The 13,729-nt window shown below is 48.4% G+C and overlaps 1 protein-coding gene across 4 annotated transcripts in view; it reads right to left on the reverse strand.

The window, feature by feature from the left end:
• Positions 1-5,055: 5,055 nt before the first annotated feature.
• Positions 5,056-13,729, reverse strand: part of SOCS7 (suppressor of cytokine signaling 7) — a 282,229-nt gene continuing 273,555 nt past the window's right edge. For all 4 annotated transcript variants that reach the window (XM_029573963.1, XM_029573961.1, XM_029573959.1 and 1 more), the window contains one exon: positions 5,056-7,591. The gene's annotated coding sequence lies outside the window, so the exon portion shown is untranslated. The remainder of the gene's footprint in view (positions 7,592-13,729) is intronic.

Consider the following 13,729-nt stretch of genomic DNA (forward strand, 5'->3'; position numbering starts at 1 on the left):
AATCTGCTTGTGATTTAACTACTCTGAACAATTTTGTGTCATCTGCATTTTTTATTATCTCACTCGTCGTATTTCTTTCCAGATCATTTATAAATATATTGAACAGTAAGGGTCCCAATACAGATCCCTGAGGCACTCCACTGTCCACTCCCTTCCACTGAGAAAATTGCCCATTCAATCCTACTCTCTGTTTCCTGTCTTTTAGCCAGTTTGCAATCCACGAAAGGATATCGCCACCTATCCCATGACTTTTTACTTTTCCTAGAAGCCTCTCATGAGGAACTTTGTCAAACGCCTTCTGAAAATCCAAGTATACTATATCTACCGGTTCACCTTTATCCACATGTTTATTAACTCCTTCAAAAAAGTGAAGCAGATTTGTGAGGCAAGACTTGCCCTGGGTAAAGCCATGCTGACTTTGTTCCATTAAACCATATCTTTCTATATGTTCTGTGACTTTGATGTTTAGAACACTTTCCACTATTTTTCCTGGCACTGAAGTCAGGCTAACCGGTCTGTAGTTTCCCGGATCGCCCCTGGAGCCCTTTTTAAATATTGGGCTACATTTGCTATCCTCCAGTCTTCAGGTACAATGGATGATTTTAATGATAAGTTACAAATTTTTACTAATAGGTCTCAAATTTCATTTTTTAGTTCCTTCAGAACTCTGGGGTATATACCATCCGGTCCAAGTGATTTACTACTCTTCAGTTTGTCAATCAGGCCTACCACATCTTCTAGGTTCACCGTGATTTGATTCAGTCCATCTGAATCATTACCCATGAAAACGTTCTCCATTACGGGTACCTCCCCAACATCCTCTTCAGTAAACACCGAAGCAAAGAAATCATTTAATCTTTCCGTGATTGCCTTATCTTCTCTAAGTGCCCCTTTAACCCCTCGATCATCTAACGGTCCAACTGACTCCCTCACAGGCTTTCTGCTTCGGATATATTTAAAAAAGTTTTTACTGTATTAGTTTTTCTTCTCCCCTGCCGTTGAAGCAGAGAGCTATGCTGGATAAGCGTGACCTATTAGTTTTACTTCTCCCTTGCCGTAGAAGCAGAGAGCTATGCTGGATATGCGTGAAGTATTAGTTTTTCTTCTCCCCTGCCGTTGAAGCAGAGAGCTATGCTGGATATGCACTGAAAGTGAAGAATGCATTGAAAGCCACATTAACTATCAACAAATATTGAATAAGCCTAATAATTGGTAATACCTATAGCCTACGAACTCTCCGCTAATTTTACATACTCTTACCCACCTGTTTTTTTTTTTAATTTGGAGATGGCAGACCTCCATCCTTCCGCTCCGTGAAGGTGGAACACCAACCACTGGCCACTGGCATCCCGCTCAGTGAATGCCTCTGTGGATACTGCCGCTCCGTGCAGTGTTTTGCTGCCTCCTCTTTATACACGTCCTCTAGACCTGATGGATCTACAGTGTTTATCCCACGCCCCCTTTGAAGTCCTTCACAGTTTTGGACTTCACCACTTCCTCCGGAAGGGCATTCCAGGCATCCACCACTCTTCTCCGTGAAGAAATACTTCCTGACATTGGTTCTTAGTCTTCCTCCCTGGAGCCTCAGCTCGTGACCTCTGGTTCTGCTGATTTTTTTCTGACGGAAAAAGTTTGTCGTCTTTGGATTGTTAAAGTTTTTCAAGTATCTGAAGGTCTGAATCATATCACCCCTGCTCCTCCTTTCCTCCAGGGTGTACATATTTAGATTCTTCAATCTCTCCTCGTATGACATCCGATGAAGACCCTCCACCTTTCTGGTCACCCTTCTCTGTACCGCTTCCATCTTGTCTCTGTCTCTTTGTAGATACGGTCTCCAGAACTGAACACAGTACTCCAGGTGAGGCCTCACCAAGGATCTGTACAAGGGGATAATCACTTCCCTTTTCTTACTCGATATTCCTCTCTCTATGCAGCCCAGCATTCTTCTGGCTTTTGCTATCGCCTTGTCGCATTGTTTCGCAGACTTCATATTATTAGACACTATAACCCCTAGGTCTCTCTCCTGCTCCGTGCACATCAGCCTTCCCCCCCCCCCCATCGAATACAGTTCATTCGGATTTCCACTCCCCATATGCATGACACTGCACTTCTTGGCATTGAATCTCAGCTGCCATATCTTCGACCATTCTTCCAGTTTCCTTAAATCCCGTCTCATTCTCTCCACTCCTTCCGGCGTGTCCACTCTGTTGCAGATCTTAGCGTCGTCCAAAAAAAGACAAATCTTACCTTCCATCCCATCCGCAATGTCACTCACAAAGATATTGAACAGGACCGGTCCCAACACCAATCCTTGCAGTACACCACTTACAACCGCTCTCTCTTCAGAGAAAGTTCCATTTACCATCACACATTGTCTTCTGTCCGTCAACCAGTTTGCAATCCAGGTCACCAACTCGGCACTCACTCCTAAGCTTCTCGTTTTATTCACCAGTCTCCTGTGCGGAACCGTATCAAAAGCTTTGCTGAAATCTAAGTAGATGACATCGAGCGCTCTTCCTTGATCCAATTCCTTGGTTACCCAGTCAAAAAAGTCAGATTTGTCTGACAGGATCTTCCCCTGGTGAATCCATGCTGCCTCTGGTCCAGCAATTCTCCGGACTGTAGATAGATCACTATTCTCTCTTTCAACAGTGACTCCATTACTTTTTCCACCACTGAAGTGAGGCTAACTGGTCTGTAGTTACCAGCCTCCTCTCTGTTCCCACTCTTATGAAGCGGGACCACCACCGCTCTTCTCCAATCACTCGGCACCACTCGCGTTTCTAGGGATCTATTGAACAGGTCACACAGCGGACCCACCAGCACATCTCTGAGCTCCTTCAGTATCCTTGGATGAATCCCATCAGGTCCCATGGCTTTGTCCACTTTCAGATTCTTTAGCTCTTCCCATACATTTTCTACTGTAAAAGGGTTTTAGTCTATTCCACTTCCTTCCAGTTTCTTGTGTAGAGATGGTCCTTCTCCAGGGTCCTCTTCAGTGAACACAGAACTGAAGTATTTGTTTAATATTTCTGCCATTTCTTCGTCTCTCTCCACGCATTGATCATTTCCACCTTTCAATTTCACTATACCACTTTGAACTTCTCTTTTCACTGATGTATCTGAAAAATGTTTTGTTACCATTCTTTCTCTCCTTGGCAATCCTCTCTTCCGCTTGACTTTTTGCCGACTTGATTAGTTTCTTCGTCTCCCTCAGTTGACTCAAATATTGTTCTTTGTGCTCATTCCTTCGGGATCTTTTATATTTCTTGAATGCTGTTCTTTTAGCCTTAATTTTGTCAGCCACCTTCTTTGAGAACCAGATAGTTTCCACTTTTCTTTTGCTTTTCTTTACATTTTTAACATATAGAGTAGTTGCCTTGGTAATTGCTCCTTTTAGATTGGTCCACTGCTGATGCACATCTCTCTCGTTCTCCCAGCCTTTTAGTTCTTCCTCTAGGTACTTCCCCATTTCTTCAAAGTCCGTGTTTGTGAACTGTAAAACTCGGGTCTTTGTGCTTCTTTTCCATATTCTTTTAGTGATATTAAACCATACCGTTTGATGATCACTGGTGCTGAGATGGGCGCCCACCTGGACAGAGACATTATCTCCATTAGTGAGCACTAAGTCGAGTATAGTTCCTTCTCTAGTGGGTTCAATTACCATTTGTTTGAACAAAGTTACTTGCATGGCATCCACTATCGCTCTACTATTTTTAGATTCTGCAGATGGGATTTTCCAGTCTACATCTGGCATATTAAAGTCACCAACGATCACCACTTCTCCCTTCTTTCCTATCTTAAGGATGTCTTCAACCAGGTCTCTGTCCAGCTCTTCCTTTTGGTTTGGAGGCCTGTAAACCACTCCAATATAAATGGACGCTCCATCATCTTTTTTTAGGTCGACCCATAGTGCTTCTTCATTGCCCCAACTTCCTTGCAGCTCAGATGCTTGGATATTGTTTCTGACAAAGAGCCACACCACCCCCTTTTCTATCCACTCTGTCCTTCCTTAACAAGTTATAGCCTGGTATTGCTGTACCCCAATCATGAGATTCTGTGAACCATGTTTCTGTGATAGCAACAATGTCCAATTGTGCCTCCGTCATTAGGGCCTGCAGATCTGGGATTTTTTTTCCCAAACTATGAGCATTTGTGGTCATAGCTTTCCAGGTTCCCTCTTTAAGGTTATTGCTTTTCCTGTACTCCTTATGAGACTTTAGTTGAGATTTGTTATTCACTTCACTCTTTCCTTTTGCAGTTTTGCCACTGATGACAGTCATCCATCTTAATTTGCTTTATCCTTTGGTTATGGATCTTGAAATTCTGCATGCATTGGGTTTTTTTTCTCTTTCTCTAGAACTTCTTCAGTTATTAATATAGGGAAGGCTTTTTGTTCTTGTTGCACTTGATACTGTGTGTGTCTCCTCGTCACAGGTCTAATTCTACCAGAGCCCACTGTAATCCTGGTTTTTAATGAATTTCTTAATGACTGTTTGAGTGGGGGGGTATTCTTGTTGGCTGTCCATCTGTCAAGAATGGGTGACTGTGGGTAGTGTTATCCTACCTGAGCCTACTGTATTTCTGCTCGGAAAAGAGACAAGTGTGGGGCGATATAAGAGAAATAAACACAATCATGGAAGTGTAGAGAAAGCAACTTATTCCTAAGTGTGTGTAGAGGATGGACTTCTTCCTACATTATATTATGGCATACCTGGTAGAATTCACTGCCACAGGACAGTATGAAGATGAATAGTATGACTGGCTTTAAAAAGATTAAACTAAAGTATAACATAATAGTCAGGGGACATAGAAAAGCATTGCATTTGCAGTTAAGTCACAAATGCAAGAAACTAATGTTAAGGCTGATGGAAAATGCTACATGCCCCTCCTCCAAGCAGTCTCTGCTCACTCCTGGCAGCAGACCCAGTTTGGAAAGCTTTATGTACTAGGGGAGGTTAGTCATCTTCCCATATCAGACACTGTAGATAAAATGCAGTTTGCAAGCAGAGACATGGCAATTTCTAAATATTTTATTTCAAATCCACCCCAAACTCCTGTCCTCCCACCCCTCTCAAACCCTCCAACAAAAAAAAAAAAAAAAAAATTAGAACCGCAGTAAAAATGAGGCTACAAACACAAAGTTTATCCCACAGCAATATTTCCAAAGTTGAGAGTGGGATACAATCTGCAGCAGCTGCTATCACATCCTGGAGATATCCAGTCATGCCTATTAATACACTATATACAAACAATCCCCAGTATTCCCCACCCTCACCCCAAACACTTCAATACCCACAGGTTTGTAGCAACACACACTTTAAGATTGGCCTGCAAATCTATTCACCTTTTAGTACCATTTTATATAATATGAAAATAAATTATATAGCTATTTTAATAAATTAAGCACAAACAAAAGAAATTAAAAAAGAGAAAGAACCAGTGTGTGCCTTAGACCTCAGCATGAGGAGAAAATACAGAAACCTCAACTGTAGTTGCCACAGCCCCCAGGAGGGAGCCACAGAGCCCAAACAATCCATGTTGGGCTTAATGATGGATTATACCAGAAATTTCATGATTACAGCTCAGAGACACAAGCTATGCCAGTACTTCAGTGTGGCTTTGGTGGTGTAGTTTTCCATTAAAAATAGGATTTCACTTATTTGAAGGTTAAACATATTTAGGGCAATCAGCTTTAAAGAAAAATCCACAAGCCTGATTCTTCCTCATCCTGTCACACTGATAGCACAGCTGCCCACTAAAACGGAAATGAAAGAAGTAGTCCTAACAGTACACACACTTAAGCCAGTGGCACCAGAGGGGTTCCTATTCTTGTACAGCAATGTTTTAGGAGCTAGTACTCCCATGCTTTCTCTTCATGCCTGAATATAAAACAATCTTGTTTATCATAAAGTGAAGCTGGACACCAGACTGCAATTCCATACATTATACAGCAGGCAGACAGAAGGCCCAGTTTCTCTGAAATATCCCTATGGCAGGCAGGCAGGTGGTTCAGCACCTCCAGGATTCCACCTGAGCATGTAAAGGGTTAATGACAGGAGAACATTCCTTCTCTTTACATTTCCTTTCCAAACAAAATAGAAAAAAATTTCAGTAGTAAGTGCAGATACCTGCAAAAATACAACATCCATCAACACTTGGCTGGACTGTGCCTGTGGTCAGGAGTTCAGATCTTTTTGAAACCATGTATCAGCAACATGCTGGTCAGTGGGTCACAAAAGCCCAGAAAGCAAAAGGCATGGAGACACTTGTGCTTACAAGGACACTCACGGCTTATTCCTGCATCCAATGAAGATCAAAGGCCTCCAGTTTTTCAAATTGTAAGAATACACAGTTCCAGCTCAACAGGCACACTCAGCATCTCAGCAATTATCAGTGTAATAGTCCAAGCAAACCTATGCCAGGGAAAGAAACATTCTAGTTTTGCAGGCCAAACACAAAGGTTAGGAAAAAAGCCAAAGACTATGGATATCTGCTTCTCAACAGGTAGCTTTCTTCTCTTGAAGCAGGTACGGAAGGATTCTGTCCTACTGCAGCCTCTAGAACAGCAAACATCCCACAGGAAAGGTTTCAAAGTGTGAGATCCCCAGAATCTATATTAGGAAAGAGGACTTTTTAGGAAGCACCTTTATAGCTTTTTCCTCTTCTGCCCAGGTAATATCTTACCCCCCTCATCTGTCAAGCACCTGGAGGGGCTAAAGTGACAGCAGTGCTAAGTGGGGCAGTCAGTTTCTCTGGACTCCCTTTCCCTACACATTTTATTACAAGAATGGGGTGGCTGGGAGGGATGCACTGAAATGTACCTTTCCTACACTCACCTACATCTATAAGCAGAGGTGAAAGGGCAACCTGCGCGCCACTTTCTCACATCACAAACTATGTGAGTGCAGACTGAGGAAGAGGGAACTAAACACTTCAAAAGCCTGCATGAATTTCCAAGATGACAGAGGTGACTATAGAAAGCAGAGGAGGCAGACTCCCCCAAAGCCAAGTCAACTGCCACAAATCCTGCCTTAACAGAATGCCGAATTCTCCTTTTCTTACTGTGCTGATTTTCTCCATACCACAGCTCTTCATAACTATCTGATCAATAAGAAAGAGATAAAGAGTGAGGGGGTCACTGGTAAAGCCCTTCGCACAAAGGGAAGTGGTAAGACAAGATGTGAGAAGCCACTGTTGCCTCTTAGTACGCTATCCAGAGCATCCAAAATCTAGCAGACACCTGCCTGCAAAGCACAAAGTCCTTCTCCAGCCTTCCACCCCTGTTCACATTTAGCCATGACACCATCGCCTGTTTCCATTTTCCTATTCTGCTGGAAACAATTTTGGTGACAAATAAAAAAAAAATACCTTAAACAAAAACCTAACACAAAATAAAACATTTTCCACTGCTGCAAAACGGAAGAAAAAAAAAAACCAAAGCTCCACAGTAGCTCCCACGTATAAGAAATGTTTGAAGATTTGCAATCCATCCACATCAATGGACAAAAGTCACAGCTACACATGAGCCTCTTTCTCCCTCTTCTTGTAGGGATATTTGGTTCTTTGCAAGGTATCAGTGACAAAGTTCCTACAGAAAAGGGAAAAAAAGAATACATTTATTTTGATATTTATCCCATTCTTCCAAAATCGCTCAGGGAGAGTTACAGTGAAACAAAATAAGAAAATTATTCCTTACCTGCTAATTTTCGTTCCTGTAATACCATGGATCATTCCAGACGGTGGGTTATGTTCCATGTCCAGCAGATGGAGTCAGAACACAAAATTCCCAGGGGAGGACCCATATAACCACACCTCCCCTGTAACAGCTCTCAGTAACTAGACTAACAAAGCCCAAAAGAGAGACTAAAAACAGAGGGATCAAATAATCAAAGAAGGAATTGAAATAACCGCTGTCCAAATAAACAGCAACTAAATTCTGAACAGTGTGTTGCAGTTTGATGCTGCTGGAGAAGATAGTGGACCCTAGGGCCGGCCTACCTAGGGAGACAGAGTAGGCCGGGAGGCGGAGCCACAAGCAGGAAGGGTTCACCCAGGAACCAGGGACCCCCCAGTAGGAGCCCGTAGGGTCCCGGGTCCTCGGGACTGGGAGCAGTCTAGAGAATGTCCAGAGATTGAGCTGGGCGTAGGCCGGGACCAGAGCAAGCAGAATGAATAGGAAGTCCAAGGTACCTGGAAGGCAGGGGACCGGCTGCACAGGGCCGAGGGCCGGCTTGAAGGCAGGGCAGCGGGCGGCTACGGAGACTGTAGCAACCGGAGACAGAGGCAGGCAGTGGGTGAATCGGGGTCAGAAGCAAACCGGTGTCTGAAGCAGGCTGTAGGCTGAAGCGGAGTCGGAAGCAGACCGGAGTCAGAGGCTGGCTGCAAGCTGAAGCGGAGTCGGAAGCAGACCGGAGTCAGGGGCTGGCTGCAGGCTGAAGCGGAGTCAGAGGCAGGCAGTGAGCTGAAGCGGAGTCAGAAGCAGGCAACGTGGAGACCAACAGGAACGCAACTGAGAACAACTAAGGAGTTGTGAACCTCGTTGCAAGCCTTGAGAGAGAGTCTGAACGCCGGTTTTATCGGGACTTGGGCGTGATGTCAGCAGCGCGGGCGGGGCCGGGCTTCCGGGAGCTGGGCGCTCAAGAGGGACGTCCCCGCGCGCGCGAGGCCGAAGGGAAGCAGGCCCGTAATGGCGGCCGCCACGTGGAGTGAGAGAAGCCCCCGGGGTCCGAAGCAGGTGAACTGCGGTGAACACTGAAGCAGAGGTAGGCGGGCCTGAGCCGTGACAGAAGGAAAGTGGTCGGGACCGCAACACAGTTAACTTGTGAACAGCAGTGCGTGAACAAAAAAGATGCGCAGTATTCGAAATACAGAGTAAAAGATTGTTAAGACAGGTAGGCAGGGATGTCCCACAAGCAAACCCCCAAACCAAGGGAGGGTGTCTGGAATGATCCATGGTATTACAGGAACGAAATTAGCAGGTAAGGAATAATTTTCTTTTCCCTGTACATACCAGGATCATTCCAGACAGTGGGATGTACCAAAGCTTTCCCATCACGGGTGTGCCGCAGACAGCCCTGCTCGTATTACCTTGTCTCCAAGCTGACCGCCCGACGGAGCATCGACGTCCAGGCGATAATGTCTCGAAAAAGTATGGATCAACTTCCAGGTGGCCGCCCTATAAATCTCCTGAGTGGAGACGGAGGAGCTCTCCGCCCAAGATGTCGCCTGGGCTCAAAGAGAATGAGCCTTGACAACCAGCGGAGGGGACTTACCTACGCCAAGGCTATGATCGCTCCCTTCAACCACAGCGCTATAGATTGTTTCGAGGCCATGCAACCCTTCCGGGGTCCGGACCAGAGGATAAACAGATGATCGGAGAGCCGAAAATCATTAGCCACCTTCAGATAGCGTATCAGAGACCGCCGTACATCCAGTCTACGCAGGTCTCCAGACTCAGAAGAGGCAAAAGATGGTAATTCCACCGATTGGTTGAGGTGGAATGCCGAAACCACTTTAGGGAGAAAAGAAGGAACTGTCCTCAGCGAAACCCCTTCAGGCGTGAAACGAAGGTATGGTTCACGACAGGATAGGGCCTGCAGCTCGGAAGTACGCCTTGCTGAACTGATTGCCACAAGAAAAAAATGGTCTTGAGAATGACGTCCTTGATGGTAGCCGAGCTTAGAGGTTCGAACGGCGAACCACAGAGGACTCGGAGCACCAGATTCAGATTCCACGACGGACAAGGTGGGCGAATCGGAGGCTTCAAGTGTTTCACTCCTTTAAGGAAACGGGAGACGTCCGGATGCGAGGACAGAAACTCCTTATTTCCACTGCGAAGAAAAGCCCCCAAGGCCGCCACCTGAACCCGAAGAGAACTGTAAGCAAGACCCAAATCCAAACCTGCCTGCAAGAAGGAAAGGACTTGTGGCACTGAGGCCTGCATGGGAAGAATATCATTCGCTCCACACCAATCCTCAAAGACCTTCCAGACTCGAACATAGGTAACAGAGGTGGACATCTTACATGCTTTCAGTAGCGTTGAAATAACCGGCTCCGGATAACCGTGCCTCCTCAACTGACGCCTCTCAAAAGCCAGGCCACAAGACAGAAGCGATCTGCCTCCTTGAAAAATATTGGTCCCTGGCGTAGAAGACGTGGCAGCTGACCAAGACAAAGGGGACCCTCCACCGTCAAATTGCACAGATCCGCGAACCACGGTCGTCGGGGCCACTCTGGCGCCACAAGGATCACCGGCCCTTGGTATGCCTCTATCCTGCGGATGACCTTGCCCATGAGGGACCACGGTGGGAAAACATATAGGAGACAGTGGCGCGGCCAGGGCAGGACCAGCGCGTCCACGCCCTTGGCGCCGCACTCCCGCCTACGGCTGAAGAAGCGGGCGGCCTTTGCATTTCCGGCGGTTGCCATTAGGTCTACGTGTGGTGTCCCCCATCGCCGTACTATTATCCGCATCGCCTGCTGCGAGAGCTCCCACTCTCCGGGATCCAAGTTTTGTCGGCTGAGAAAGTCCGCCTGTACGTTGTCCACTCCCGCTATATGCAAGGCCGCTAGTCGTTGGAGGTGAAGCTCTGCCCACTCCATCAATTTGTCGGTTTCCAGAGAGACCAACAGACTTCTCGTGCCTCCCTGGCGATTGATGTACGCCACTGTAGTCGCATTGTCCGATAGCACCCTGACTGCTTGATGGCGTACTATGGGGAAGTAACCCTGTAACGCCAGACGGACCGCCCTGGTCTCCAAGCGGTTGATGGGCCACTTCGACTGTTCCTCCGTCCATCGACCCCGAGTTGAGCTGTCCCGACAGACCGCTCCCCTGTGAGGCTGGCGTCCGTGGTGATAATCACCCAATCCGGGTCCTCCAGCAACACCCCCTGAGCTAGGTGCCGCGGTTCCAGCCACCAATGGAGACTGATGAAGGTTCCTCTCGGAATCGGAAGGATTGCCTGGAAATCTCTCGACACCAGCTGCCACCGGGAGAGTAGGGATCTCTGCAGAGGCCTCAGATGCGCGAATGCCCAAGGAACCAGATCGATGGTCGAGGCCATGGTCCCCAGTACCTGCAGGTAGTCCCAGGCAGTGGGCGTCTCGAGCGCCATAAATCCTTGAATCTGCTGACGCAGAGAATGAGCTCTGCCCGGATGCAGAAAAACCCTGGCATTCTTGGTGTCGAAGTGAGCTCCCAGAAAATCCAACGACTGGGACGGGACCAGGCTGCTCTTGGTGAAGTTGACAATCCATCCCAGAGATACACTGCGCTCGTGACTTTGCATGGATGAGCCAATCGTCTAGGTAAGGATGCACAAGGATGCCTTCCTTGCGCAAGGTTGCCGCCACTACCACCATGATCTTCGTGAAAACCCGTGGAGCTGTGGCCAGGCCAAGGGAACAGCGCGAAATTGGAAGTGTTGACCCAAAATTTTGAAGCGTAAGTAACGCTGATGAGCTTGTCAAATTGGTATGTGGAGATACGCCTCCGTGAGATCCAACAAAGCCAAGAATTCTCCCGGATGAACTGCCGCTAACACTGAACGGAGTGTCTCCATGCGGAAACGAGGGACTCTGAGGGACCGGTTGACCTACTTGAGGTCCAGGATAGGACTAAAAGTACCTTTCTTCTTGGGAACCACAAAGTAGATTGAATAATGCCCCCGGCCTAGTTCGGCGGCTGGCACCAGCACTATGGCCCCCAATTGAAGGAGACGATCAAGGATCTGCCGCACGGCTCCCTGTTTGATTAAGGACCCGCAAGGGGAAAACAGGAACCAGTCCAGAGGAGCACAAACAAAATCCAAAGCGTAACCGCGTCTTAGAATATCCAGAACCCATTGATCCGACTTGATTTGGACCAACTCTTCGTAGAAGACAGCAAGGCGACCCCCCAGTCGAGGGACCACCTCGCGGGTCCGTCTGGCATCATTGGGTAGATTTAGCGGATGTACCAGCACCCTGCGCTTCCTTACCCTGGCGGCGCCCACGAAAGGGCCGGTTCCAGGAGTGCGAATGAGAAGAGGGAGCCCGAGGTGGCTCTTGCCTCTGAGGATGCGCTCTCCGCTGGTTACGATAATGGTTTCTGGAGTAATTATATGATCTTGACGAACGGGGTCGATCTTCGGGCAACTTGTGCACCGCGTTCTCATTAAGGGACTTGATGATCTGATCCAAGTCTTCGAAGAGGCATAAGCCAACCAATTGCGAAGCAAAAGGAGCCGATGCGCTGAGACCGCCGCCACCATGGTTCGGGCTAGGACCCTTAAAAGATCATATAAAGCATCCGCTCCATAGGCAACCACGGCTTCCAGTCTGTCCGCCTGGTGAGCCTCAGCGTCTGGTAAGGACTGGGGAGGTGAGAAGCTGCTGCACCCACCGAAGACCCGCTCGCAGTGCGAGGGAACTGCAGATAGCCGCCCGCATCCCTAAGGCCGAGACCTCAAAGATACGCTTGAGGTAAACCTCCAGCTTCCGATCCTGCATATCCTTCAACGCCGTCCCTCCAGTGACAGGAATAGTGGTATGCTTTGTGACCGCTGATACCGCAGAATCTACGGCGGGAACTTTGAGAATTTCCAAAAAATCGGCCGGCAGAGGATACAATTTGTTTTCCTTGGCTCTACCGACCCTAAGGTTGGCCTCCGGGGAATCCCATTCCCGAGTGATCAACTGCAAGATCTTGTGATGAGTGGGAAAAGACTTGGCTAGAAGCCGCAGTCTTGCTAGGAGGGGGTCCCCCTTCTTGAGAGCCGGGTCAGGCCCCACCGGTTCTGGAGGGGGCTCAATATCCATTTCCTGGAGGATGTAGGGAATGAGGTCATCTAACTCCGCCGCTTGGAAGATGCGGAGGACCCTAGGGTTGTCGCCCTCCACCTGGGCCGCCAAGGTGGGGTCGACCACGTCACGGTCCTGGGATTGTCCTTCCCCCGACGAAGTTTGTATTATCGATGGTGTCCCGGTAGGGCCAAGAGATGTCCCCGTTCCCCCACCTACTAAAGGGGGGCGAGCCTGAGGGAGGGTCCCACCCAGGAGGGGGGCAGGACATGGTATCTTGGGGGGAGAGGGTCCCCAGGTCCCGAAGGTCATGTCTCTGGCTCTGAAGAAAAGCCCTGTGCATCAGGACTATGAATTCAGGGGAAAAGGCCTGGCATCCTGAGGGGTCAACCCCCGGGGGATCCCCCCTCTGCCTATCAGGATTAGACTCGGAGTAAGGGTCCAAAACGGGCCTAGAAGTGGAGAACGGATTATCCGTGTCCTCCTCAGAAAGCGCGGCATCAGAATCTTGCAACCAAATGGCCACCGTTCCCGCGTTGAGAGGGAACGGGGCCTGGCGCTTCCTTCCCACGCGGTCTGCAGCTCGAATGTCCTTGCTAGTAGCTGGCGCACATTCCCCCTCGGGGAAACAGCCTGAGCACAGACCCTCTTCAGAAAATAATCCGGCCCTGTCGGAGCTCTCACAAGGCGCCGCGGACTGCATCGCCTCAGGGAGAGAGAGAGAGGGGAGGGAGGCTCTACAGGTGGCTCGCGCCTAAAATGAGCTCCGACCCGGCAACGGACGCTTGCCGCGGTCCTCCACCGACCTAAAGAAGAACTGACGAGGAATTAACCTCCCGACAGCAGGCGGCCCCGGGGAATGGTGCTTCGCGGGGCCGCAGGTCAGGACCTCGGTCGCTCCCCAAAAGGGAGGGGGGAAAACCTGGGTCAGGAGGGAGAGGCC

Source organism: Rhinatrema bivittatum, chromosome 12, assembly GCF_901001135.1.
Source record: "Rhinatrema bivittatum chromosome 12, aRhiBiv1.1, whole genome shotgun sequence".
NCBI classification, from domain to species: domain Eukaryota; kingdom Metazoa; phylum Chordata; class Amphibia; order Gymnophiona; family Rhinatrematidae; genus Rhinatrema; species Rhinatrema bivittatum.